The sequence below is a fragment of the Mus musculus genome, chromosome 2, assembly GCF_000001635.26.
Source record: "Mus musculus strain C57BL/6J chromosome 2, GRCm38.p6 C57BL/6J".
NCBI lineage: Eukaryota > Metazoa > Chordata > Mammalia > Rodentia > Muridae > Mus > Mus musculus.
The window spans coordinates 126,521,055-126,546,422 of record NC_000068.7 but is presented as its reverse complement, the minus strand read 5'-3'; the positions used below and the strand labels follow the sequence as shown (position 1 = coordinate 126,546,422).

General features: G+C 44.0%; 1 long non-coding RNA gene across 3 annotated transcripts; it reads left to right on the top strand.

The window, feature by feature from the left end:
* The first annotated feature begins 481 nt into the window (after positions 1 to 481).
* Positions 482 to 25,222, top strand: Gm26697. Of its 3 annotated transcripts, XR_003954058.1 has the most exons (5): positions 482 to 1,055; positions 1,447 to 1,617; positions 2,480 to 2,695; positions 3,996 to 4,197; positions 15,661 to 16,557. It is a non-coding gene; the product is annotated as a predicted gene, 26697 (long non-coding RNA). The 3 variants fall into 3 exon arrangements; XR_866700.3 differs by lacking the exons at positions 1,447 to 1,617; positions 15,661 to 16,557 and adding an exon at positions 24,329 to 25,222; XR_866699.3 differs by lacking the exon at positions 1,447 to 1,617.
* The last annotated feature ends 146 nt before the right edge of the window (positions 25,223 to 25,368 follow it).

Sequence of the window (25,368 nt, the reverse complement as noted above, 5' to 3'; positions counted from 1 at the left end):
GGTTCTGAATAAACCTGGACTGAAAGGCACACATCTCAGCACAAAAAAGGCTGTACAGGACGAACCTACTGCCCATGTTCAGTGAAAATGTCAGTCTTTCCACTAAAATCAGGAACAAAGCCAAAGGTGTCCACTTTTTCCACTCTCAGTCAGTTTAGTCTTTGAAGTCTTACCAAGAGCAACAAGACAAGAGAAACAAAACAAACAGGAAAGAAAGAAATCAAAACTGCTAGGTGTAGATGAGATGATCCTGTATATAGGAGACCTCAAAAAATTCTACTAGAAAACTCATGGAACTAATAAACATTTTCAGCAAAGAGGCAGGATACACAATCATCTTACAAGGATCAATACACATTTTATATATCAGTGATAAGCATACTGAGAAAGAAATCATAAAAATTATTCATAAGGACCTAAAAAACAAAGACACAATGTAGCAAAATCACTAAAAAAAAAACAAAAAACAAAAAACAAAACAAAACAAAAACCCCAAAGCAAAAACAAACAAACAAACAAACAAGAGTCAAACCGAGCCACCCTTAAATAACCCCAACCAAGGGCAGGAAAGGTGTTTTTACAAGAACTTCAAGACATTGAAGAAAGAAATTACAGTGAACAGTGGATGGTGGAAAGATTTCCTATGCTTGTAGACTGGAAGAATTAGTATCATAGCTTACCAAAAGCAATCTTCAAATTCCATGTAGTGCCTATCAAAAGTCCAGTGACATTCTTCACATTATTGAATAAATAATCTTTTTCGAGAAAGTCATCTTAAAAATGGTCCTACGTTAATTTTAGGTAAACATAATACAATAAGGCTCCTTGGGGCTTTATTAACCTGGGTGTTCTTTGCCCTTCTTCTTTGGTGACCTCTGTCCCCATTCCCTAGTTGAAATTCCTCCCCCGCTTTTTTTTCTGTTTACCCTTCACATCACCTGAACTCTGACATTCGCACCCCACTGCTCGCTGCAATCCCTTTATACTTTCCTGGTTCCTGTGGTTCTCCATATTGTAGTCACATCTGAGGACCTAGAGCTAGTGGCTGCCAGCAAGTAAGAACATGCAATGTTTGTCTTTATGGGTCTGTGTTACCTCACTTGGTATAACATTTTCTAATTTCATCCATTTACCTGCAAATGTTGTTTCTCTTTAGAGTTTAATACCATTCCATTAGGCTATTTGCCATTTCTTAGCTATCATGAGCAGAGCAGCAGTGGCCATGACTGAGTGAGTGTCTGTAGAGTAGGAAGCTGAGTTTTGAGCATACGCTAAGGAGTTACTCAGCTGGATCTTGTGGTAGATTTATTTTTAGTTTTTGAGGATTCTCCATACTGATCTTCACAATAATACAAGTGTATGTCTGTACATACATGTCTAAGATATAGTTTGTATGTGTGTGTGTGTGTGTCTGTCTGTCTGTCTGTCTTTCTCTCTCTCTTAAAGGAAGTCATGCTACTTGGGCTGGTAATCCTTCCCACAAGAACCACAGACTAACAGAAATCCCAGAACCAGGCATGAGAAACCTCCCTCAAATAGTTGGTCAGAGTAGCCCAAGTGACTCTCCAAACAGTGCAGACCATTGCTATTGCCCCTGCGGCCTCTCCAAAGTTGAAGGTGAGTGCCTGTTGCTGAAGACACCTCACACTTAAGACAAGGACCCAGTAGCTGGATTTAACCTGAAAGATCCCCTTCTGCAGTCTAGCTTCCATGGCAGCAGAGAATACTATAACATTACCAAGGGAGGGAAGCAATTAATTGTCCTGCTCAGCATTGGTGACACCTATGGGCCACGACAATGGCCAGCCCAGCGTGACAAGTGCAATAGGTGTCACTCACATGTTGGTGGCTGCTGAGTCCTGCACAGCTTGGTCCTGGAAACTTGATTGGGGTGACCAGAGACCAAAGAAAGGACAGACACACGTACAGGAAAGCTGGGGTCAGGTGGGCTGTGATCACTCGGATGGAAGGGCACCAACTACAAAACAACCAGCACCTGAGTGTGTTTACTATGTACAGCTAGCTCACGGGGAGGGGCAGCTAGTCTCCAGAGGAGGCCTCTATGGGTGAGCAGTCTCAGGCTGTAAACATCTGGGAGGAAGAAGTTGTAATCCATGCTTTCTGGACATGCTCTCAACATTTGCATATGGAGAAGCCTTCGCCAGTTAGTTCCCTTGAGTCTGAAGCATTGGTCCTTTCAATAATACACACTTACGTAGGACTTCATACGTTCCTTATGCATTCACCTGAGACTTCCTCAGCTCCTTACACGTGGTTGCCAACAGCTGTCTAATTGGACGTAGGGTCCCTCACAGGGAGGGAAATCAGTCTTATTACCTGACGCTTAGCTAACTTCCCAGGGCTAGATAGGTCATGGATCTTATAAAAGAATCTACTACCTCCACTTGGCTAGACCAGAATGATTCCTTACGATATGCTCAGTCTTATCCTTACACCCTCGTATATCCCTATACCACAGGTAAATGTAGCTACCACGTCTATCAAAGAAGCTTCTCTTTACAGCGAATGGAAAGCACAACTGGACATAAGGCAGAGATCAGTGGTTGGTGGGGGCCAAACGGCTACATCCGCAGCACGGCACCTGCATCTTTGACTCAGGGGACATAGCAGAGGAGATCTGAAAGATTGAAAGAGCTGGAACATCAGGGAGTCTGCTGAAAGACTATCTTTTCAGGTATGGCTACAGAAGCAAGACCTAAACCATGATAACATTAATAGACATGCTAACACAGAAGGGGGGAAAATCACACAGGGTCTCATCCCTAGACAGAGAACTACAGTTAACTAATGAAAACATAGTCGCAAAACCCCAAAACGGACTCACCAGGTTATATTATATATTTCTGCACATGTACACATGTCTATAATAATTGTAATAATAACAGCAATGAAGGCTATCAATTTGAGAGTGAGAGGGACATGGAAGGAGCTGGAGGGAGAAGAGGCAAGAGGGAAAGTGATGTAACTACACTTTAATTAAATGTATAAAACATTAATATGGAAGCACAAGAGTTTCCAAACCAATCTTGAGCAAACAAATACTGCTGGAGTTAGTAGCATACTTGATTTCAATTTAAAGTACAGAGCCACATATTGTAGCAACAACTGCATGGTCCTGGCACAAAAACCAGACATGTAGATCAGTGGAACAGGAGAAAGGACTCAGATTCAAGGCCATGGACTGAATCCACATGATTTTTAACAAGTAAGCAAAAGCAAAAGCAAAACCAAAAACCAAAAGAAAAAGAGAACAACAGCAACAACAATAACCACCACAACAAACAAACCACACTGGAAAAGAGGCAGAGTCTTTAACAAATGCTGCTGGTCAAATGGATAGCTTCATGTATAAGATTGAAACTAGATCCACATCTCTCACCCTGCACAAAAATTTACTCCAGATAGATCAAATGTCTTAAACCTAAAGCCTTACATTCTGAAACTGCTGTAGGAGACACCAAGGAAAATGATTCAAGACCTAGGCAGAGGCAAGGAGCACCTGCATGGGGCGTTGCACTCAACAAATGGTTCTCATGGAAACAGCTTATACTCAGCAAAGGAGGCAGATGCAATGGCAGAGGTGGCCCACGGAAGGAGAGAGTATTCACCAGTTATCTATGTAAGACGTGGTTATTATTCAGAATATGCATAAGAAGCCTAAATACCGAGAAAACAAGAAGTCTGATTTTAAAAAATGGATTAAAAGAACTTAATGGAAAATCCCCAATGGAGAATTAACAACTCCCATAAACATTTGGAAGTTTTCAATATCTTTAACCACCAGGGGAATGCAAGGTAAAAGTACTTTGAGGTTCTGTCTCACTTGAGTTAGGACAGATCACCAAGTAAACAAATGGCCATAATGCTGGCGTGAATGTGGGAGACGCAGAACCCTCATCCGCTCTTGGTAGGAGCATAAATTGGTGCATCCACTATGGAGATCTTTATGGAGTTCTTTCTTTCTTTTTTTCCAGAATGCTGAAAATAAAACTCCTATGTGACTCAGCTGTTCTGCCCCCATGAACATACCCAAGGAACTCCACATCCTACAGAGATATTTATTTACGGTTACTACTGCACTATTCACAAACCACAAGGAAATGGAAGCAGCTTAGATGCCCATACACAGTGAAAACGTAGTCCATATCCACAATGGGATTTTATTCAGCTATAAAGGTAAGGCAGCTATGAAGCTAGCAGGCTAAGTGGATGGAACTAGAAAGTATTTTAAGAGAGGAAGCTGCTTCAGAGAGACAGAGCCCACATGTTCTCTCTCACACATGATCCCTGGCTTCTAGTTTTTACACATGTGCGTTGCGTGGGAAGGAGTGTGTGTACGGACAAGAAACTAGAAAAAGGCCGTATGTGTATGTGTGTGTGTGTGTGTGTGTGTGTGTGTGTGTGTGTGTGTGTGAGAGAGAGAGAGAGAGAGAGAGAGAAGACACTAGAAAAAGACTCTCTCTCTCTCTCTGTGTAAGAGAGAGAAAAGACACTAAAAAAGACAGAGAGAGAGAGAGAGAGAGAGAGAGAGAAGAGGAGGAGAGAGAGGGGGGCTCTTTAAACAGGGGTTGCAGAACATAAGCACATGTTGGTGAAGAAATACTGGGGGTGCAAAAGTCTAAGTCAGGAGAGGGGCAAGAAAATGGAAGAGAGGCAGTGATGGGGAGGGTCAGCCATAACAATGTGTGAAAAAGCCATCAGGAAACCTGATACTTGATAAGCTGATTCACAACACTTTCAAGGGTGGTGCCCTGTGCATAGGGATAAAACTGCTCCCAGAAGCCATCGGCTATGAAACGAAAATCCCAGTGCCAGAAGTGAACGACCACTCTAAGAGCTGTTGGTCAGGGAGGTTGTCTGAGGCTGTCAAAACAAGACAGGCAATGAGGGGATGCTGTAGGTTGCCCAGCAGAACTAGAGAATGAAATCCTATTGCTGAAAACACCATTATGTTGTGGCTCTCGGTTACGGAGAAAGGCAATTGCAGCAAGCTTGAAAGCTTCTCAGAGTGCCAGAAGATGCTACACAGGCCGCTGAGGGAAACCCACCAAACACAGGCGCATACAACTGTGGGTCTTGTGTGCAACAGTACTGACTAGTCAGGGATGATAGGAGCCATAGCAGCAAGTCTGTTAGGAAGTAACCAACTGCTTGCTGATTGGATGTAGGCTTGCTCTGGTACTTAAATCCAGTCAGAGCTCATGGCTGTAGAGGTCATAGACTCTATGAGAGAAGCCACTGTTTTGATAAATGAACCTGATATGCCCATCAAATTGCTGTCCTCATGATCATGTTTATGCCCATAGAGAGTGCTGTGGTTAGCTTTGATGGAGACGTTTCTTTAAAAAATAAAATATTAAGATGGCTTTCTATTTATTTATTTTACTCTGTGTGTGTGTGTGTGTGTGTGTGTGCGCACATGTGGGGGGCAGGGTGTGCCAAGTTGTGAGTGTGAATGAAGGTCAGAGGACTGTGAGAGGTGGTTCTTGCCTTCCACCATTTGGACTCCAGAAATGGAACTTAGGTTGTTGGGGTTGACGCAAATGCCTTCACCTTCTGAACCTTCTCGCCAGCCTGAGAAGGTCCTTTTTGGCAGTAGGCAGTGGGTGGAGACTCATAACTGCTCAACACATTAAGAACAAGTGACTGTTGGAAGCTCAGCTGTAAATAGAAAATCTGCATTACCCCCTCCAAGGCCTGTGGAATGTTGCAGACAGGGCAGAAAGGACGTGAGAGCTGGCAGAAATAAGGAAGGGCTGGAGTCCATCATGTGGACTTCTAGGCATGGCACGGATGAGGGATTCTGAAACTTCCTGAATCTGTGATCACCTGCATGGGTCCTGTCAGGCTGTCGGGGTGTGTCATGGCACCCCACCTCTCTCTGAGGGTTTGTAGGTAGTTAATGGTTGATGTAAGGGTGAGATAGATTTTCTTTGGTGCTGGAATCACTGATTCCATATCCGAGTTCCTGTAAACCAACCCTCACCTATGATCAGTAAGCATCATTAAGAAACTCATCAGGCCATTAAAAAAAAGACATGGAGGGCTGGAGAGAGAGATGGCTCAGCAGTTAAGGACACTGGCTGCTCTTGCAGAGGTCCTGAGTTCAATTCCCAGCAACCACACAGTGGTTCACAACCATCTGTAATGGGATACAGATGGTATCTTCTTGTATGTCTGAAGATAGCTACAGTGTACTCATAAAAATAAAATCTTAGAAATAAAAAAGACATGGAAATAGAAGAGAGTTAGGTTAGGAAGGGAATTAATGAGAGTGGGAGGGGTTAAGAGAGGGCGAGGGGTGAATGTGCTTGATATATTCCAGGCACTTGTATGAAAAGGTCACACTGAAGCCTACTACTATGCATAATTAATATATGCTAATAACATTTAAAAGTAGTCATGGTTTGGGTGGATGTATTCTGGTCTCCTACAGCTGTTTTTTTTTGGGGGGGGTGACAGGGGTGGAATATTCTTAGTGCTTCAGTACTTTGCTTCCCTTATTAAATTAGTTTATGATTACCTACTATATTTAAAAAAAAAAAAAACGGGCTGGTGAGATGGCTCAGTGGGTAAGAGCACCCAACTGCTATTCCTAAGGTCCGAAGTTCAAATCCCAGCAACCACATAGTGGCTCACAACCACCCGTAATGAGATCTGACTCCCTCTTCTGGAGTGTCCGAAGACAGCTACAGTGTACTTACATGTAATAAATAAATAAATAAATAAATAAATAAATAAATAAATAAATAAAACTTACATGTAATAAATAAATAAATAAATAAATAAATAAAACCCAACAACAACCAGGATTTGGGAGTTCAATGGCAACGACAGTAGCTCAGATGAGCCTGAGAGACCCATAGAGGCTCTGAGGGGATGCGTGGATTTGGAGGATGCAGAACCTGCAGTTTCTCCCACATAGCTGAAAACAGCAGGTCTCATGGGAAGATGTGTTTAAAACATGGTCTCATGAAATTGGAAGGAAAGATGTCAGAACAGAGCCACACTTAGAGCAGAGCAATGAAACTAAAAACCAAGAGACAGGTTGGGAGCGAGGTTTCAGTAGGCCAAAGAACATTTGGTTGCTGAGTGGGGCAGGACCCTGCCCATAGCAATGAGCCGCTGCTGTAGCTGGTGCTGCTAGCCCTGATGTTGGGGGTGGGTGGGTGAGGTGGGGTTTGGGGCATGACTGGGGCTGCCTGCAATAAGTACGGTAGTCCATGGTCATACCTGGGGAGCTAGTGTAGAAAGCCGGAGGAGCATTAATTGCAGAGAGGTGTGCAGTGTCCTGGAGCTGGCACAGATCCCTCCTCCAGATGCTCAGCCACTTCACAAGATCATCCCCTTTTTGGGCAGCAGAAACCTTGAACCAGACCAATGACTTACTGCAATAAGTATTTGCATGTAAAGCTGTTTGGGAACACACACACACACACACACACACACACACACCCCTCACACATACACACACACCCCACACACATACACACACACCCCACACACATACACACACACACACCCCACACACACACAGTTTGCAAGCCTCTTTGATGAATAAATGTGCAATGGAAAGGTGGGAAAGATGGCAGAAAGGAGCGGCACATAGGTGGTGGCAGTGACAGGTGTGTGAACTAGGCTGGGAAGGACTCGGCCTATTGTCGCCAAGTAAGGCTCAGTAGGGCAGGCAGGATATAGTATGCAGCAGCCTGGAGCTCGCATAGGGTCTGCCCTGCAACACTTGCTGCCCAGCTGCACGATTGCCTTGGCTCTGAGCAATGGCAGGATGTCTGAGATGGAGAACCATTCATTTTCTGGATTAGGTCTCCTCTGAAGACCTCCATGGCCCGCGCTGGCACCAGAGACCATGTTGACATCTGTGGCCTGTGCTTTGACTGACTGTTATGGTCAAGGAAACTCCTATTGCAGTGATGCCAGTGGCTGCAGACTCATAGTTGAGAATGAGAGACATTGAAGGCTTCTGTTACATTCCCCACTCCTCACAAAAGAAACGGTATAGCTAGGAAGCCATTGAAGAGAGTCCTTAAAAATTGTGATAGGGTTGCAGAAGTGTAGCTCTTCACAGTTGATGGTTTCTGGCAGGGGTTGGGGTGGGAATGGAGAAGAACTCAGTTATCTTTAAGGGGCTAGTCACTGGGAGTATGACCATGCTCCAGTGTATATGGGCAACACAAATTGGACTTTGTGTATTTTTTTTTTCTTTTTGGTGGGGGATGCACAATGGTTGGAGGGTGGACCTGGGAAAATTGCAAAGGAAATTGGGCGTGAGCAGAGTGTAGTGTGTGAAATTCCCAGATAATCAATAAAAACATGTAGACAAAAACCCTAGGATTTAAACTTGGTCCATTTTTTTCTATTTATTCCACTAAGATTTTTTTTTTTATCATATATAGATATTTACTTGAACTTTATTCTATTTAGGTATTTTCACATTTGTTTTTGTCCCTAGTTACATAGTACCTCAAACAGGGTCAATTGGAAAAGCAGGAGGCTTATTTTGGTTCAAAGTTCTGGTCAAAGGGTGTAGAGTCATTAAGGGTAATGTTCTTTTTGCTGGAAGAGCCCAGGGTATCATCACATGCCAGGAAACAGGGATTGCACTTCTGCATCTTGTCTCTCACCCATTCTCATTAAAACCATCAGGAGCTAATCTGGGACTGTATTCTGATGACATTGCCTTAGGCTAAAGACTCCACTCTACACACCATAGTCTCTACCTCCTTAATACCTTACACTGGAAATTAAATTCTCCTTTAAGGTAGACAAAACTTATTCAAACCATAAGCATGTAATATAGAGCTTGTTCCATATTCCCTCACCTCTTTCAATTGAGAATTTTATTTAATTTCATTTGTTTAGATTTGTGTTGGAATCAATGCATTTTTCTTCTTATTGAATTATTACTTTAAATGTGTACCATGAATCCTTATATGTAGGGTGTCAGCTATTTTTGCAACTATTCTTTTCACTCAATTCAAGTTTACACATGATCTTTTATATTAAAAGTAAGTTTTGTTTAAGGAAGGAAGCTTTGAGCTTTCCTGGTCATACTTTCTTCAGACGCCAATGGAGGTCATGAGGAAGATCACCAGGGATCTCAGTGCAATTACAGTTTAGGGGTGAGCAGGCAGAAATGTGGCCCTCTGTCCTATCCAATAAAGCTCTGAAATTCGCAAAAAAAAAAAAAAAAAAAAAAAAAAGTAAGTTTCTAGCCAGGTGTGGGAGTGTACACTTAGCACTTTGGAGGCTGGGGCAGGTGGATCTCTGTGAGTTCAACGTCAAACTTAGTGTACAAAGTAAGTTCTATGCCTGCCATCTGGACTACACAGTGAGACCCCATTTAAACAAAGCAAAGCAAACCAAAAACGTCTCTAGGCAGAATGATTTTTTTTAACAGAATCTCACTACAAATGTCTCTGTGCACAGAGGGCAGCGGGCAGCTTGAGTGAGTCAGTTCTCTTTTTTCATCGTGTGTATCTTGGGGCCCAAATTCAGGTCTTGTGGCAAAGGCCTTTGCTCACTGAGCTCCCTTGCTGCTCCTAAATTCTATTTTTAATATGAATTTGTTTTAAAGTTGATAATTATCGGTTAGTTTTTTTCCCCAAGTCTCAGTGGGCATTTTCTATGTGTGCGTTTGGTTTCCCCTCTCTAGTTCCATAAATTTTTCTTGAAATACTTTTTGTGTTGCACGCATATAAACATGTGCACATGTCTGAGTGTACACACACAGAGGCCAGGATAAGATGTCATTGTCTCCCTCTACTGCTTTCTACCTCATCTCCCTGAGACAGGGTATATTAGTCAGGGTTATCTGGAGTGGCAAACTTATAGAACAAATCTCTCTATATATAATATATGACATATTACATAATATATATTGTATATGACAAATATACAAAGGGAATTTATTAGAATGGCTTACAGGCCGTCATCCAGCTTATTCAACAATGGCAGGCTATGGATGGAAACTCCAAGAATCCAGAAGTTTCTCAGCCCATCAGCTGGATGTCTCAGCTGGTCTTCAGTAGATGCTGGAATTCTGAAGAAATAGTTTCTAATTTAAGGGGAGGAATGGACTTGCTAGCAGGGAGAAAGCAAGAAAGCAAGGAACAAAAGCTTCCTTCTTCCATTCCCTTATTTGGCTTCCAGCAGAAGGCATGGCCCAGATTAAAGGTGTGTCTCCCTGCCTCAGGATCTGGATTTAAGCTGTGTGTGACTTCTTACCTCGAAGGTTCAGACTAGAAGTGGATTTACCCACTTCTCTCACAGGTGTGCACTCCATTTCTGGATTGTAGTTCCTGCCAGATGTGGTCAAGCTGACAAAAATAGCCATCCCACAGTCTCTCACTGGAATGGAAGCTCCCTGTTCCAGGCAGACTGGCTGGCCAGGGAACTTGTAGGATCCTCTTGTCTTCTTAGCCTACGATGCTGGGGTGACGGACACACAGCCAAATCCATTACATTTCTCCATGACTTCTGGGATTCAAACTTGGGTCCTCAGGTTTGCAGGTTAGAACTCCCACCTACTGACGTCTCCAGAGCCTCTCAGATACATTTTAAAGCATGTAATTCTTCATCATGCAGATTTTCTTCTTCATGGGTATCAATAATATGAATGCTTAATCCATCTTTTCTGCCTATTTCTTGATTCAAACATATTCTCTGTGGGTCCCTTTTCTCTTTCTTTACCCCATATTCATTTGTTTGAAATTTTGGTTTTAATACCTATATTAGAATTTCATTTTATAAACCCAGTTTTTGTTAAAACAATTTGCTTCTTGAACTCATTATTTTTAATTACTATTATTGCTGAAACTAAGAAACTCCTCTGCATAGCTGTTTCCTACCACATGAGTGGTCTGAATCCATGCCAGAGATTCTTCAAGGCTTAGGGGAGCTGGTGTGCACCCCACACTTCTAATATTAACATTGTAGTAGGAAAACAGGTCTAGTTCTGGTCTCAGGAGACAGAGAGGTCAGCCTTTTAAGATCAGCCTCCAGTAGTGATGCTAGGAGCTCTTCTGTCCTCAGGACCAGAGCTTGCCTCCTCATCTCTACTGTGTTTCACTCTGCTGACATGACCCAGACTGTAATAGAGACTAAATGGATACCAGGGCAGACCTAACCAATTAATCACAACATCCTCTCATTCTCCCTCCAAGCACGTGTCGGAATTATGATTACAGTTCTTGGCATTTCATCAACCTAACTTCTAATAGTGGCTCTGTCTATCAACTACATTGTACTGACCCAAGCTTTAAAAACAGCACACTATTTGTTATTCATTTGTTTTGGCTGGGCTGCACTCAAAACTAAGGCCTTCCCCATAGTAGGCAAGAACTCCATTATGGCTCCTATGCTATTTTAAAATTAATTTTATTTATTTACATTCCAGCCACTGCCCCCTTACCCCCGTCCCACAGTTCCTCACCCCATTTCCCCTCTCCCTTGCCTCTGAGAGGGTGTTTCCTCTTCTGCCTCTGTGTATTCCCTTTCTCTGGGACCTCAAGTCTCTCGAGGATTAGGCACATCTTCTCCCACTGAAGCCAGACCAGGCAGTCCTCTGCTATATATGTGCCAGGGGCCTTGGACTAGCCCGTGTATGCTCCCTGGTTGGTAGCTCAGTCTCTAGGATCTCTCAGGGGTCCGGGTTAGTTTGAAAGATCCTGACAGAATGTAAAAGGTCACGGAACCCTGAAATTGGCAAAATAGATTTCACTGTTAGTAGAACTAGCTTCACTGATTGAGAAAAATAGAGGTGCACAATGCTCTGGCTGCTCCTCAAACCTGTGTGTCTGCCAATGTTCTGACCGTTCCTTGAACCCAGGTGTGTGCCCACTGATGCACCTCACTGCCAGTGTTTGTGATATTGGTTGCTGCGATAGAGTCGGAAAATCTCCCCAGCAACCACAGTCAGGGCCAATCTGGAGTTGCTGCACCTTCATTAGACTCCTTCCTTGTTTCCCTCCCATATCCATTTCTTGAGGAATCAATCATTTTAGAATAGACATTGTTTAGATTTGGAAATCCCCTACTCCCCTCTTTTCCTTTTCCCCTTAAGGACCTATAAGAACTGGGACCCCTTTTCCCTCAGGGTCTACTCCTCTACCCCTGTGTGGGATATGAGTCATCCCCAGAGCTCTGGCTTTCCCTGAATAAAGCCTCGTGTGATTTGCATCAAGCTTGGTTTCTTGTGAGTTCTTGGGGGTCTGCTATTATCTTGAGGCCCGAGTGAGGGATTCCTCATGGAGTCTTTCAAGTTGAGACTGATGATCTTCCTATGGGGCCATTCTCCCCTTCAGCTCCTAAGAGGAGAGGTTCTCTTTCTGAGACCCATGGTAAAATATTTATGGATGAAGTGATATTGGTCACTTGAGAGAAAATTGTAAATTATGATATTTTTGTCCCATGCAATTTCAGTACATATCATTCAAATACAAGAGCATTATTGAATTACAGTTATAGCACTTGAGGAAGCTGAAATTGATGTACTTTTGATACTAAATTTAGCATACATCATTGCTCACATTCCTACTTATGCCAGTGATGTTTGTCTTTGTGCTTGCTACAGAAGAATACTTGAGACTGCATAGGTTATAAAGAACTAAACCTAATTTTTAACATTGCTCCTGAAGCTTGGGAGTCTAAGACAAGGTTCTGACAGTTGGATAAGGGCGGGGTCCTCTAGGAAGGAATGATGGATGCGCTGCCTATCTATATATTATAAATAAATAAATTCTGGGGAGAGGACACAGTCCACTTAAAAAACCAATAATAAAACCAATCAGAGTATATGTGAAATTTAACCAACACACACGTCTTCTGTCCTTAATCAAGAAGTCTTTATTTTTTTGACTCTCATAACATTGATATTTTTGGAGCCCAGGCCAGTTATTTTGTGGAATGTTCTTTAATTTTTGTTTGATATTAGACTGAGTTTTGGAGTTTAGCAGAACACCACAGAGGAAGCACTTTCCAGGTCTTCTATTGTGAGGTGCCTGCTCCCACATTGTCTGGTACTCAATGTGTCTCAACACATTGTTGGCTCAGATTCACTGGGAAGGTCCACTGTTCTCTGTGATTTCTATGTATTTCTGTGAAAATGGTGTTTCAGGTTATATACATATTCTTTTAAAGAGGGCTGTGTGTGTACAGGTGTTCGTGCGTGTGTGTGTGTGTGTGTGTGTGTGTGTGTGTGTGGTATGTGTGAGTGCAGGGGTGGCTATGTCATGGGACACATGTGGAGATCAGAGGACAACCTCGGGTGTCCCTCTCCACCTTCCACTGTGTGTTGCTATAGACACTAGGCTAGCTGGCCCACATGGTTTGGAGAGTCTTCACCTAGGTGCACTGGGATTGTGTGCCTTCTGGAGATTTGAACTCCGGTCCTCATGAGTGTCTGAGACAAGCGAATTTACTCACTGAGTCATGTTCTCAGTCTCACAAATTTTCTTTTGTAGACTAACTTTCCTAAGTGATTTTAGCTCCTTGTGATGATCCTTGCAAAGGTCAATTACTAGGCATTTTAAGGAAGTTACTGTTTGCTTAAAATGGTTTTTTGTATGTATATGTGTGTGTGGGTATGTGTGTGTGTCTTGTGTGTGTGTGGTATATCTGTGGCATGTGGATGAGCAGACATGGCAGAGAGCCTTTGGGGGACAGAGGGGAGGCGAGAGGGAATGAGTAGTAGGCCCAGAGCAGGAGTGGCGTCAAGGCATGTCCAAACCCTGAAAATCTCGATCTGAAATTGGCAGTAGCAGGATTGCTCCCCGATGCCCACTGACTGTGCCCCTGTGCACATAGCACATAGCTCTGTAACCCGTTTGCCTACTGGAGGAGGTCATGGTAGCCTGGTAGCTAGGTTAAATTTCTCCCCTTATAAGGTCATGTCCAGAAGCACCTGGAATTCCTTCTTACACAAGCAAGGCACCCTCAGTGCCCTGGCCCCAGCTAGTGATGTACGGTCACCCCCCAAAGGTTTAAATAGCCTTTGTTCTCCACATTAAATTGAGCTGTCTCACTGAAGCTGCCTCCCCGTTGTGCTCACAGTTTCTCAGCCCCTAGCTGGTCCCACCTTGCTTCCCCTCCCAATATTCACCAGTTGTGATCGCCAGGGCTATATAGGTGGGGAAGCAGAGCTTGAAGGGCAGACAGGAAGACACTGTTGTCTTGTTCTAGCACTCCCTGTCTTCTTCCCTTGGGGCAGAGGCTCCTGCCAAGCCTGGAGCTGGGCTGGACACCAGCAAGGCCCAGATCTTCATGTTCCCACTGCACTCCCAGCCCTGGGGTTACAGGAGTGCATGGCTATGCTGGGCTTTTATGCATGATTTGAACTCAGGCCTTTGAGCTTGCATAGCCAGTGTTCTTACCTAGTGAGTCATTGCCCCAGCCACAATTAGTGTATTTCTTCCACCCCTCCCGCCTGTACTCATTGAATCCTTTCTTTGTATTTTTAAGTACATATCTCTTACTTATGAGTATGCGTGTGTGTCTGTGTACATGAAGTGCTTGAGCCTGTGGAGGCCAGAGATGGGCACCAGATGCTCTGGAACTGGAGTTGCAGGTCACTATGAGCCACCCACTGTGGTGCCAGCAACCAAACTTAGGCTCTCTGTACTGGCTTTTAATTGCAGAGCTATCTCTCTGAGCCATTTCTCCAATGTTGCTTTTCCCTTTGCTAAATGACTGGTATTGACTTATGAATCTTTAAAAACATAGAATAGTAGAATGTTTTTTGAGGTGTCAGGGATCCAATCAAGGGCCTTACATAGGCAGACGCTTGACTATGGGACTGTGTCTTTTTAAAATTTTTTTATTAGATATTTTCTTTATTTACATTTCAAATGTTACCCCTTTCCTGGTCTCCCCCATCCCTCCCACCCCCCACCCCCTTGCTCACCAACCCATCCACTACCACTTCCTGGTCCTGGCATTCTCCTATACTGGGGCATAGAACCTTTACAGAACCAAGGGTTTCTCCTCCTATTGATGACCAACTAGGCCACCCTCTACTACATATATAGCTAGAGCCACAAGTTCCACCATGTGTTTACTTTGGTTGGTGGTTTAGACCCAGGGAGCTCTGAGGATACTGGTTAATTCATATTGTTGTTCCTCTTATGAGTCTGCAAACCCCTTCAGCTCCTTGGGTACTTTCTCTAGCTCCTTCATTGGGGACCCTGTGCTCCATCCAATGGATGGCTGAGCATCCACTTCTGTATTTGTCAGGCACTGGCAAGCCTCTCAGGAAACAGCTATATCAGATTCCTGTCAGCAAGCTCTTGTTGGCATCCACAATAGTGTCTGGGTTTGGTGGTTGTATATGGAATGGATCCCTAGGTGGGGCAGTCTCTGGATGGTCATTCCTTTAGTCTCTGCTTCACAGTTTGTCTCTGTAATACCTTCCATGAGTATTTTGCTCCCTCTTCTAAGAAGGATTGAAATATCACGCTTTGGTCTTCCTTCTTGAGTTTCATGTGTTTTGCTCCAGCTTTCTCTTATTGATCTTGGTTGCCTTCAGTGTTCTTTGTCAGGTTCTCTGTTTTTTGACCACAGTCTTATTTCCTGAAACTAAATATGTTCTAGTACATCTTATACTTCCCCTTCCTAACCCTGCAGCCAATTCCTTCTCCAAGGGACCCTGTACTGCTGCTTCTACAGACTCTAGACACCTGGGTTGGTGACCTTAGCTGCTCGTTGTACCCCCTAACCAAGGAAGGGGAAGTGTTTGTGTGGACCCCAGATCACCAAAAAGCCTTAAAAAAAAAGGCCCTACTAACGGCCAGCCTTTGCCTAACCTAACCAAGCCTTTCACTCTTTATGTGGAAAAGAGATCAAGAAAAGCCAGAGGAGTCCTTACTCAGACTTTGGGACTTTAAAAAAGGCCAGTGGCTTACCTATCCAAGAAGTTACACCCTGTTGTCAGTGGGTGGTTTTCTTGCCTGAAAGCTATTGCTGCCATAACACTGCTTGTCAAGGATGCTGATAAGCTCACTCTGGGACAGCAAAGAACTGTAGTGGCACCTCACACTCTTAAAAGCATTATCTGAAAGCCCCCTGACTGATGGATGACGACCAACGCTCCTGTGACACATCAGAACTTTTTGTTGACTGAACGAGTGACCTTCGCTTCATTCCACCTGCTGTCCCACTGTGTGAGACCGCACCTACTCATCACTGCGCTGACATTCTGGCAGAAGAAATGATCTGAAGGATCAGATCAGCCTTAGCCTGAGGGCAGTAGCCTCACGGTTAAAGGTAAGCAGAAGGCAGGGACAGCAGTATGGTGGTGAACAGAAAGCAAGTGATCTAGGCCAGCAGCCTCCCTAAAGAGACGTTGGCCCAGAAAGCTGAACTTGTGACTTTAAGACAAGCTCTATAAATGGCAAAAGAAAAGTCTACACTGACAGCAGATATGCTTTTGCCACTGTATAGAGCAATATACAGACAAAGAGGGCTGTTGACCTCTGCAGAGAAAGACCTAAGATGCTGTGGCTAAAAAAAAAAAAAAAAAAATCAGGTGGCAGATCTAACCGCCAAACAGGTGGCCCAAGGAGCAATGATCCTGGCAGTCAAGGAGCCTAAAGATTATTATGACATCAGAGAGACCAGCTTTAGATACACCACTGAGCACTATCAAGTTATGGACATTGCTTGACCCACCTGGGGGCCAAGAAATTCAAAGGTGTGGTTAGGTCCTTTGACTACAATGTTACAGGACTCTCTGACTTGGCAGAAGAAATAGTCAAAAGCTGCAAGGCCTGTGCTATGATGAGGTAAAATTTCTAAAAGAAATCTTCCCAAGGTAATGGACCTGCCTTTGTTGCCCAGGTAAATCAGGGACTGGCCAAGATATTGGAGAATGATTAGAAGTTACATTGTGCATGCAGGCCCCAAAGCTCAGGACAGGTAGAAAAAATGAATAGAACCATTAAGGGACCCTTACCAAATTAACAGCGGAGACCGGCACTAATGATTAGATAGCTCTCCTACCCTTTATGCTCTTCAGGGATAGAAACACCCCTGGACAGTTTAGACTGACCCCCCTATAAATTATTCTACAGGGGGCCCCCCTCCACTGGTAAAAATAGCCTCTGTACATAGTGCTGACATGCTGCTTTCCCAGCCTTTGTTCTCTAGGCTCAAGGTGCTCCAGTGAGTGAGACAGCGAGCGAAAAAGCAGCTCCAGAAGGCCTACTCAAGAGAAGAAGACCTGCTACATTAGACGTCTCCACCAGAAAACCTTGAGACTCTGGTAGAAAGGCCCTTATCTTGTACTCTTGACCACCCTACTTTCTACCTTTATGGGACCCCTTTTGATTTTGCTTCTGCTTTTAATTATAGGTCCATGTGTGTTAAATAGGCAAGTCACCTTTATTAGAACAAAGATTAGTGCAGTGCGGCTTTTAGTTTTAAGACCATGCCCTAAAGGATCAAGTATGTCAGGGAAAAGATAGTGTCTAGTTCTAAGATTAGAACTACTAACAAGAATAAGGGGGGAATGAAAGAGTAATAAACTCAGTGCTCCAAGGTATGCTAATCATAAAACAGATAGCGACATTCCTCCACCCACTCGCTTCCTGGGTTCAAAGAGTGTTAATTCAAAGAAAGTCACCCTGACCCACCCTGACCATTGCTAGAACCTGCAATGCAAATGTGCTATCGTTAGGGGTCCTTAGAAACTGTCTTGAGAAATAACCCTCACAATTACCAGGTATTCCTTGTGACATTTGTGACTTTACATTTCCTTGTGACTCTTAACTGGTATTTTTGGTATTTTCCAACAAGGCCCTCCCCACTTCCTTGAGTTGTGGTTTCTTCCTTTAAATACCCCCTTACTCAGCTACTTGGGGTGCCACAGTCCTCTACCCCTGTGTGGTGTATGACCGTGGGCCCGAGAGTGCTCTTGAATAAAAATCCTCTTGCAGTTTGCAGCAAGACCGTTTCTCGTTGGTGATTTTGGGGTGTCGCCTCTCCTGAGTCAGAACGTGGGGGAGTCCTCACGTTGTGGGTCTTTCAGTACCTGTCTATTAGACTCTGGTGTTTAGACATGGTATAAACATGCTAGAATGCGAGGCAGCTTTTAGAATGGGACGGTCACTGTGCTCAGTTCCTTCAAGGGACAAAGCTAGGAAATACAACATTTCTTATCACCTCGCCTAACACCACTGGAGTTGTTTTGTCCTCTATTCCATACCTTAAAAACCAAAACAGCCATCCCTTTTGGGAAGCCTGAAGCATGCTTGTATTTGTGTACTTGGCGTCTGAGAGTGCACAAGGTAGTTTCCAGGGATTCTTTATCAATAGTAACACTAGCAGCACACTCACCTTATCAGGTAACGTTGCAGGTCATTACGAGCCCCAAACCAAATATTTCCTTACAATATTGTGCCTAGGATATGCTCCGGGGTGGGCAGTTCAAAGCCTCACACTCAAATATTACATCCACTAAAGGTTTCCTGTGTCCTGAGGAACTACATTCCTCATGTGAGCCACTGGTGTGGGATGCTTTTAGATCCACGAGCTCTTGTGGGGTTTATTTTTGAATGCTATTTTTACTAATGATAGGAGAAATTCACACAGTGCATTTTGATAACGTTCAGTCCTTCCCCGGATCCTCTCATGTCTACTCTTACCTCCTTACTTCCCCTACGTTGAGGTTTCCTCTTTGTGTGTATGTGTGCGTGCGTGTGTGAGTGTGGTCAGTGTCTCAGGAGTCACACTGCTGAAGACGACCAGTTCTTCCTCTTCCCAGCAGCCATCCAATGGCAATGGCTCCTCAGTAGGTGGTGGCGGCTCATACTTACCTCTCCTCCCCGCTCAGATTTATCCAGTCTGGACTGGTGCCAGTCATTAGCACCACTGTCCTGCTCTCTATGAGTCCATATGTGCAGCTGCCCTGCTGTGTCCAGAAAACACTGTATCCTTGAACTTACCCACCACCTCTGGAGCTCGCCTTTTTTCTTTCCCCCTTTCCTTGTGGGAAGAGGTGTGGTATGAACATCCCATTTAGAGCTGAGCATTCCACAGCCTCTTATTCTCTGCACTCGTTGAGGGTTTGTACTAATTTCTGACTATTGCAAGGAAAGGCTTCTCTGATGAGGGCTGAGAGATCCTTCTATCCATGGATACAGTGGTAAGTCACCAGGAATCATTCGAATACTCTGCCCTTTCAGCAGAATAATAGAAGTAGCTTCTTGCCTAGGGCCTATGATCTGTCTAGCCACAGGCCCTTGGCACCTTTAATTGGGTTCCAGCTCATAGGACAGGCCTTTAGAAAGTGGTTGGCTACCATGGGAGTTTTGTTGAGCATGTCCACTGCTGCTCTGTTCACAACAGCTAGGAAATGAAAATAACCTAAATGTCCTTCAACAGATGGATAGATAATGAAAATGTGGCAATATGCACATTATGGAATAATATTCAGCTGTAAAGAAATCGGAAACAGTGAACCTTGCAGGCACGTGAATGGGACTGGAAGAGATCATCCTGATGAGCTAGTAACCCAGACCCAAATAGACAGATGTCAGAAAGACAGACAGATGTCACATGTTCCCTTGCAGAGGCTCCTAGTTTTGAATCCTTGCGTGTGAGTACATATCCTGGAGTCACTGCAGAAACCAGGGAGACGCAAAGGGACCCATGCTGGGTGGGGAGGTGGTGGGGCAACAAGGAGGGGAACAGCAGTGTAAGTGACCTGATGGGGGAGCAGGGAAAGCAGGGTGGCTGGGGATCTAATGAGGGTTGGGAAAGAAACATTCAGAAGGAAGGAGGAGTGTAAATGAACAGCAAGGATGTTTGAAAATGTCATAAGGAATCATACTATTGGCTATTTACTTAAAAGGAAAGAAATCCATAATACATGTAAGTTTGTGTATGAATAGGCATGTATAGTTTAAATTAGATTCTCTCGCCTGGGCTGATGGTGATTCCTCCAAGAGCCAAAGACTACCTAAGGAAAACCCCAACACCTGGCATGAGGAGCCATTCTTTAAGTTGTTGGTCAGGAATGCCTGAGAGACTCCCAAAACATTACCCGCTGGTGCTCTTGCCTCTGGTTGTCTCCCAGAGGTGGAAAGTAAGTCCCTTTTGTTGAAGACACCATGAACCTCTGTGGGGAGCGGGTGTGGCTGTAGTCCCAAGATGGTGCCCGGGACTGCAGCCAAGTCTTATGACTTGCACCTGACTTCCTCATACACCTGAAAATAAGCCACGTCCATCGTGAGAGCTGTGCAGGAGCACTATGACGCAAGATCAGGCCATTTGACAAAGGCCAATGAACTGAGATTACGCGGACTGGGCTGATTGGGCGTGGTTGAGGGGTTGCGATTGCGATTGGGGGCTAGAGAGAGATTCCTGCTTGCATGTTGAAAGGTTCCTGAATAAACTGCTTTGAGAAGAATGCTGTGTCGTCGCTCTTTTCTGCTGGTCGGAGACAGAAGCGACAAACCTCAGACAGGGCCCTGAGTGGCCCCGAGTCCCCAAGCTTGAACTGGTCTGAATACCTTTCCCTTAAGAACTAGCTTTTAAGCTACCAGAAGGCACCATGCAAGTTTCCAAAGAAGAAAAGCAACCAAAAGTCCTAATGGAGCTCTGATGCCTCTGAACCACATCAACTACAAGCATAGCACAATACCCACGAGGACGCAGTCATGGCGTGAGTGCCTTGGCAGGCAGCAACAGCTCTCCAGTTGGACTTAAAGACTGCTCAACAAGAGGAAAGTCATGCCTGACACTAGCAACCTTGCCAGCAACCCAGATCATGGATCCTGGAGGAGAGCCTGCAACCACACTTTACCAAACCAGCACGGTTCCTAACTACACTTTAAATATTTGTCCTTACATCCACAGGGAACTGTACTCCCCACTCCTCTTCAAGGGAACTTCTCTTTCAAGATCATCACAGAAAACCACAGCCAATCAAGATGCAGCCACGGCTCCGTAAATGGAAGAGCAGAAAGATTATAAGAGCCGGAAGTGCAGGGAATTTGCTCTGTCACTGTTTTCTAGGAATGTTAGAAACTACACTTGTGACTTCTCACCAATATGACGGTCCTAACCTGAGCTGAACAAGGACAACAGCAATAGACATGCTAATGTGGTTTGCTGGGAAGACCAGAGGCCTCGATACTATGCCAAGGACTACAGACTTGCCATAGAATGCTGAGAATGGGAAAAGCGGTCTTCCACAGGGAAGAGCACACCAATTGTTATTCAATCAAAGGAAAACATACATACTAGTAGCATTATACAGACTGAGCAGGGTGTAGTTAGGTATTTAGGAGTATACATGTATATTACATGTATATACACATATGCAACAATGTGTAGCAACAATGAATGATAAAAGAGGCCATGGATTTGAATGAGAGCAAGAGGGATGTATGGGGGCGGAGCTAGAGGCGGGAAGGGAAAGGGGGAAGTAATGTAGTTATACTATAATCTCTAAAAAGGGAAACAATTAAAATTATAAGTTGCTATAGGGAAAAATAGGCTAGGGATCTAAACAGAGTTTTTCCAAAGAAAATATAAAGATCACTAAGAAGGACCTCAAAAAATGTTGAACACCTTTAGCAATTAGGGAATTTCAAACTCAAACAACTTTGAGATTTTATCTCACCCCAGATAGCACAACTGACAGGAAATGCTGCCCAGGTGAGGGGAAGAGGACCTGGCATTCACTGTTGTGCAAACACAAACACAAACACAAACACTCTGAAAGTCAGTATGGAGAATCCTAAAAAAAATGAAAAACAAATCTGTTGTGGGAAATACTTAAAAAAAAAAACAACCAAACAACCAAACGGCCCATCTTGAGCTATACCCAGCTACTCTCTGCCTGCGGTCTCTCTGCCTCTAGGCTAGCCCCATGGGGCAGTCTGGTCTTCCCAGCTCCAGTTCTGGTTCAGTTCACTTACCTCAGAACTGCTTGTACCTTCTCAGCCATCCACCCCCTGCAGCTAGTTGTCACAAGTCCCCTTAACCCAGTAAATCAAAACTCTATGTCCTCATAATTAATCAGTCAGCTTTATATATATCAATAAATTCTCAATCCACAAGATGCCCACACAATAATTTCAGAGACAATTGATAATGATACAAGCTGCCCCCCTAGATTAGACAAGTTATCCCAATTATTCTACCCTTTTATGATACTCATAGCTACCTGTGGCTGTTTAAAGCTACGCGGAATCTGGATTGTCTTCCTCTCCCTCCATCTTCCTTCCTTTTCATACCTGTCCCCTTTCTGTTGCTAAAAATCCTTACCTGCCTTCTTTTTCCACTGCCCAATCACAGGCTTCTTGTTGTATATTTAAATTAATTGGGGGAAAATTCTGCTATGCAAATCTACTGTATGACCAGTATATGCCCAAAGGATTCAGCATGCTAGTCCACAGACACTTGCTTAGCCATGTTCACTGCTGCTCTGTGCACACTAGCTGGAGGATGGGAACAATCTGCATGCCTGTCGTCATGGATGGGAGTGAAAATGTGGTAACATACACAATGGTATACTATTCCTTCTACAGAAAAAGGAAATCTTGAAACTTGCCGCAGACCCTCTGGGTCTCTTTGCCTGCGTGGATCCTCTGGGGCAGGTGGGCAAAGCATCAGAGAGTGACAGACAGACCAACACTTGAGATTGTGTAGAATCTGAATGTATTGTGTCAGGTCGAGCATTAAACTTTTTATACCAAAGAAATAACAAGAAACCAGGCAAAATACAATCCACCAACTTACAGTGACGCAATACTAAAGGAATGTATACATCAAAAGAAGGTGGGGACCAGGCTGCTGTCGCAAAAGAAGGAAGCCAGGTGTAAACTAGTCTATTGTTAATCCCACCACCAGGGGTTCTGCACTAACAGACCTTATCATGAATATTGCAATACCCCAACACCCTATTTCCTGGGTCTACAGAAGAATATGCCAACTTGCTTTTAATGTGAAACTCACTATACCTAGCTGTAGAGAAGATCTCTGTCTCAGTGGGATTCCCTAGCTCTATTATTCCCTTGTTTGGGTGACAATTGCTACTGTCCTTGGTAAATATTTTGCAGACCAGTTCTGAGCTACTGGCTCTGTCTTTTGTAATGCTTAATTAGTAACTGAATAGGTAACTTCCTTTCTGGACCTTGGAACAATGGGGAGACGTAACTATAACAGAATTTAATCTTAAAAGGCATTTATAATAAAATATTAAAAGAGAGCTCATAGATCCATACACCAGACAACGTGGGAATAGGGTATGAGTATGTGGGTAAATGATAATGCCAAAACTCCAGGAGGTGAGTTTCTGTGAAACTCTTTGCCTCTTGAGTGGCTTTTAGGCTTCTCAGCCTGTCAAGCGGACTTCACTGGAGTGTGTGTGTGGCAGAAACTTTCAGGTAAATGGACAGACCCAGAAAAGACTATATTGACCCAGAAAGTCACATGTTCCCACTCTCCCGTGCTCCCAGTCCTCAGACATGAATGCAACACAGAATAATCACAGAGACTGGGGAAGTATAAAGGGAGCGCGTGGGAGTATGAGGGACAACAGACTATAGGGGATATGAAGGGGATATGGAAAATCGGGACAGGGGTGCCAATGGGGGCCACTACAGAAGAAGGAGGAGGAAAAGGCGGCATGCTTTACGCTGTAGTTGTTTGATAACGCCCCAAGGACTCATATTTTTTTATGTGCACCTAAATCATAGATATTTAAATGAAGTTATGCTACTTGGGTTGACAGTGTTCATCACAAGAACCATAGAATAACAACCCCCTCCCCCGTACCCTCTTTTAAGATATGCACAGGACTCCCAAAACAATACAGATTATCAGTGATGCCTCCAGGGCCTGAGGGTAGGCCTTTACTGCTGAAGACGTTAGTTACATCCGTAGGACATAGGACAAGCATGCTTTGAGCTGGATCTAACTGAAAGCCTCCTTCCTGTAACCTGGCTTGCATAGCACCAGAAGTTCTTTTGTGAGCGGCCAAGGGAAGGAAACAATTAGTCCTACCACCCCGCCGTGATGATGCGGAAGGAGCCTGGAAAATAGCCAGCATGACAAGCTAGGTATAAGGGAGCAATAAGGGCACTCACACGTTGGTGGCAACCAACAGCTGCCTAATAGGACTTTATGCCGACTTGACAGGAAGGAAATCATGTCTGGTACTGGAACTAGGCCAGGTTCCTGGGGCTAGTGAGGTCACGGACTTTAGAAGAGAATCTAGTACCACCAGTTTACTAGACCAGCATAATTCCTAACTATGTTTTAAATGTTATCTTTGTGCCCACAGATAAGCGCCTTCCAATCCTATTCAAAGAAGCTTCTCTTTACACCAATGCGGACCGTTACAGAGCACCACAGCTGGACATAAGAGGGAGACAATGGTTCCCGGGAACCCGAGTGCCCGTGGGCAGAGCATCATCACAGCTCCTGCATCTCTGGCCCAGGAAACACAGAGGAAGAGGTGGTGGGAAGACTACCAGGAAGTCTGCCATGAGACTGTCTCTCATAGAAATGGCTGCACAAACAGGACCAGAACAACGGGCAGTATCAGGTGAAATGGTAACGTGGAAGCCGGTAATCTCATGCCGTTCATTTCCTAGGCAAAGACCCACAGACAATAATTGCTAAGAGAGTGAAAATTAGCTTCTCCCTGAGACGATCCCCCGGAGATAGCCACCCCGAAGTCACACCCTCACAATCAACACACACAGCCGCAGCAGACTGTACTTACATATCTGCATGTCTCAATAGTCATCAAAGAAAAAGAGGCTGTCCATTTGAGAGCAAGGGAGGGGACAGTGAAAGGGTTGGAGGCAGGGGACGCGGGAGGGGTTGGAGAGAGGTTAGGAAAAGCAGGGAGTGATGCAATTACCCTTTGATTAAAATGGATTAAACTTAATATAGTAAAGTAATTCTACCCTCTGCCTGTCAGGGCACACTGTGTACCTTTTCCTGAAACTCACCAAACCCATTCGTTTCTGCATAAACGTCTTATATTTCCTCTTTGCAAGAACAATCACTTAAGCACATTTTATTATTTTTTTCTCATTTTTATTTTGTTGTGCAAAAAAATATTTTCATTCTGAATTCCTTTTATTTGTGTTTCTAACAACCAGTTTTGGCTGGATAGGAATGTTTGTTGGTTTTTTGATGAGAGAATAAAGTTAAAAATTTCAAAGTAGCCTCCAATGACTGATAAAATTTTTTTCCATTTTTTTTGTTTTGCATATACTACATCAAAAAGGAGGGAAAATATATAAGAAAGAAAAAGAAGGAAAAAGTCTGAAGCACGTTAGCCTTAAGCTGCATTTATTCCTATAGTCCACT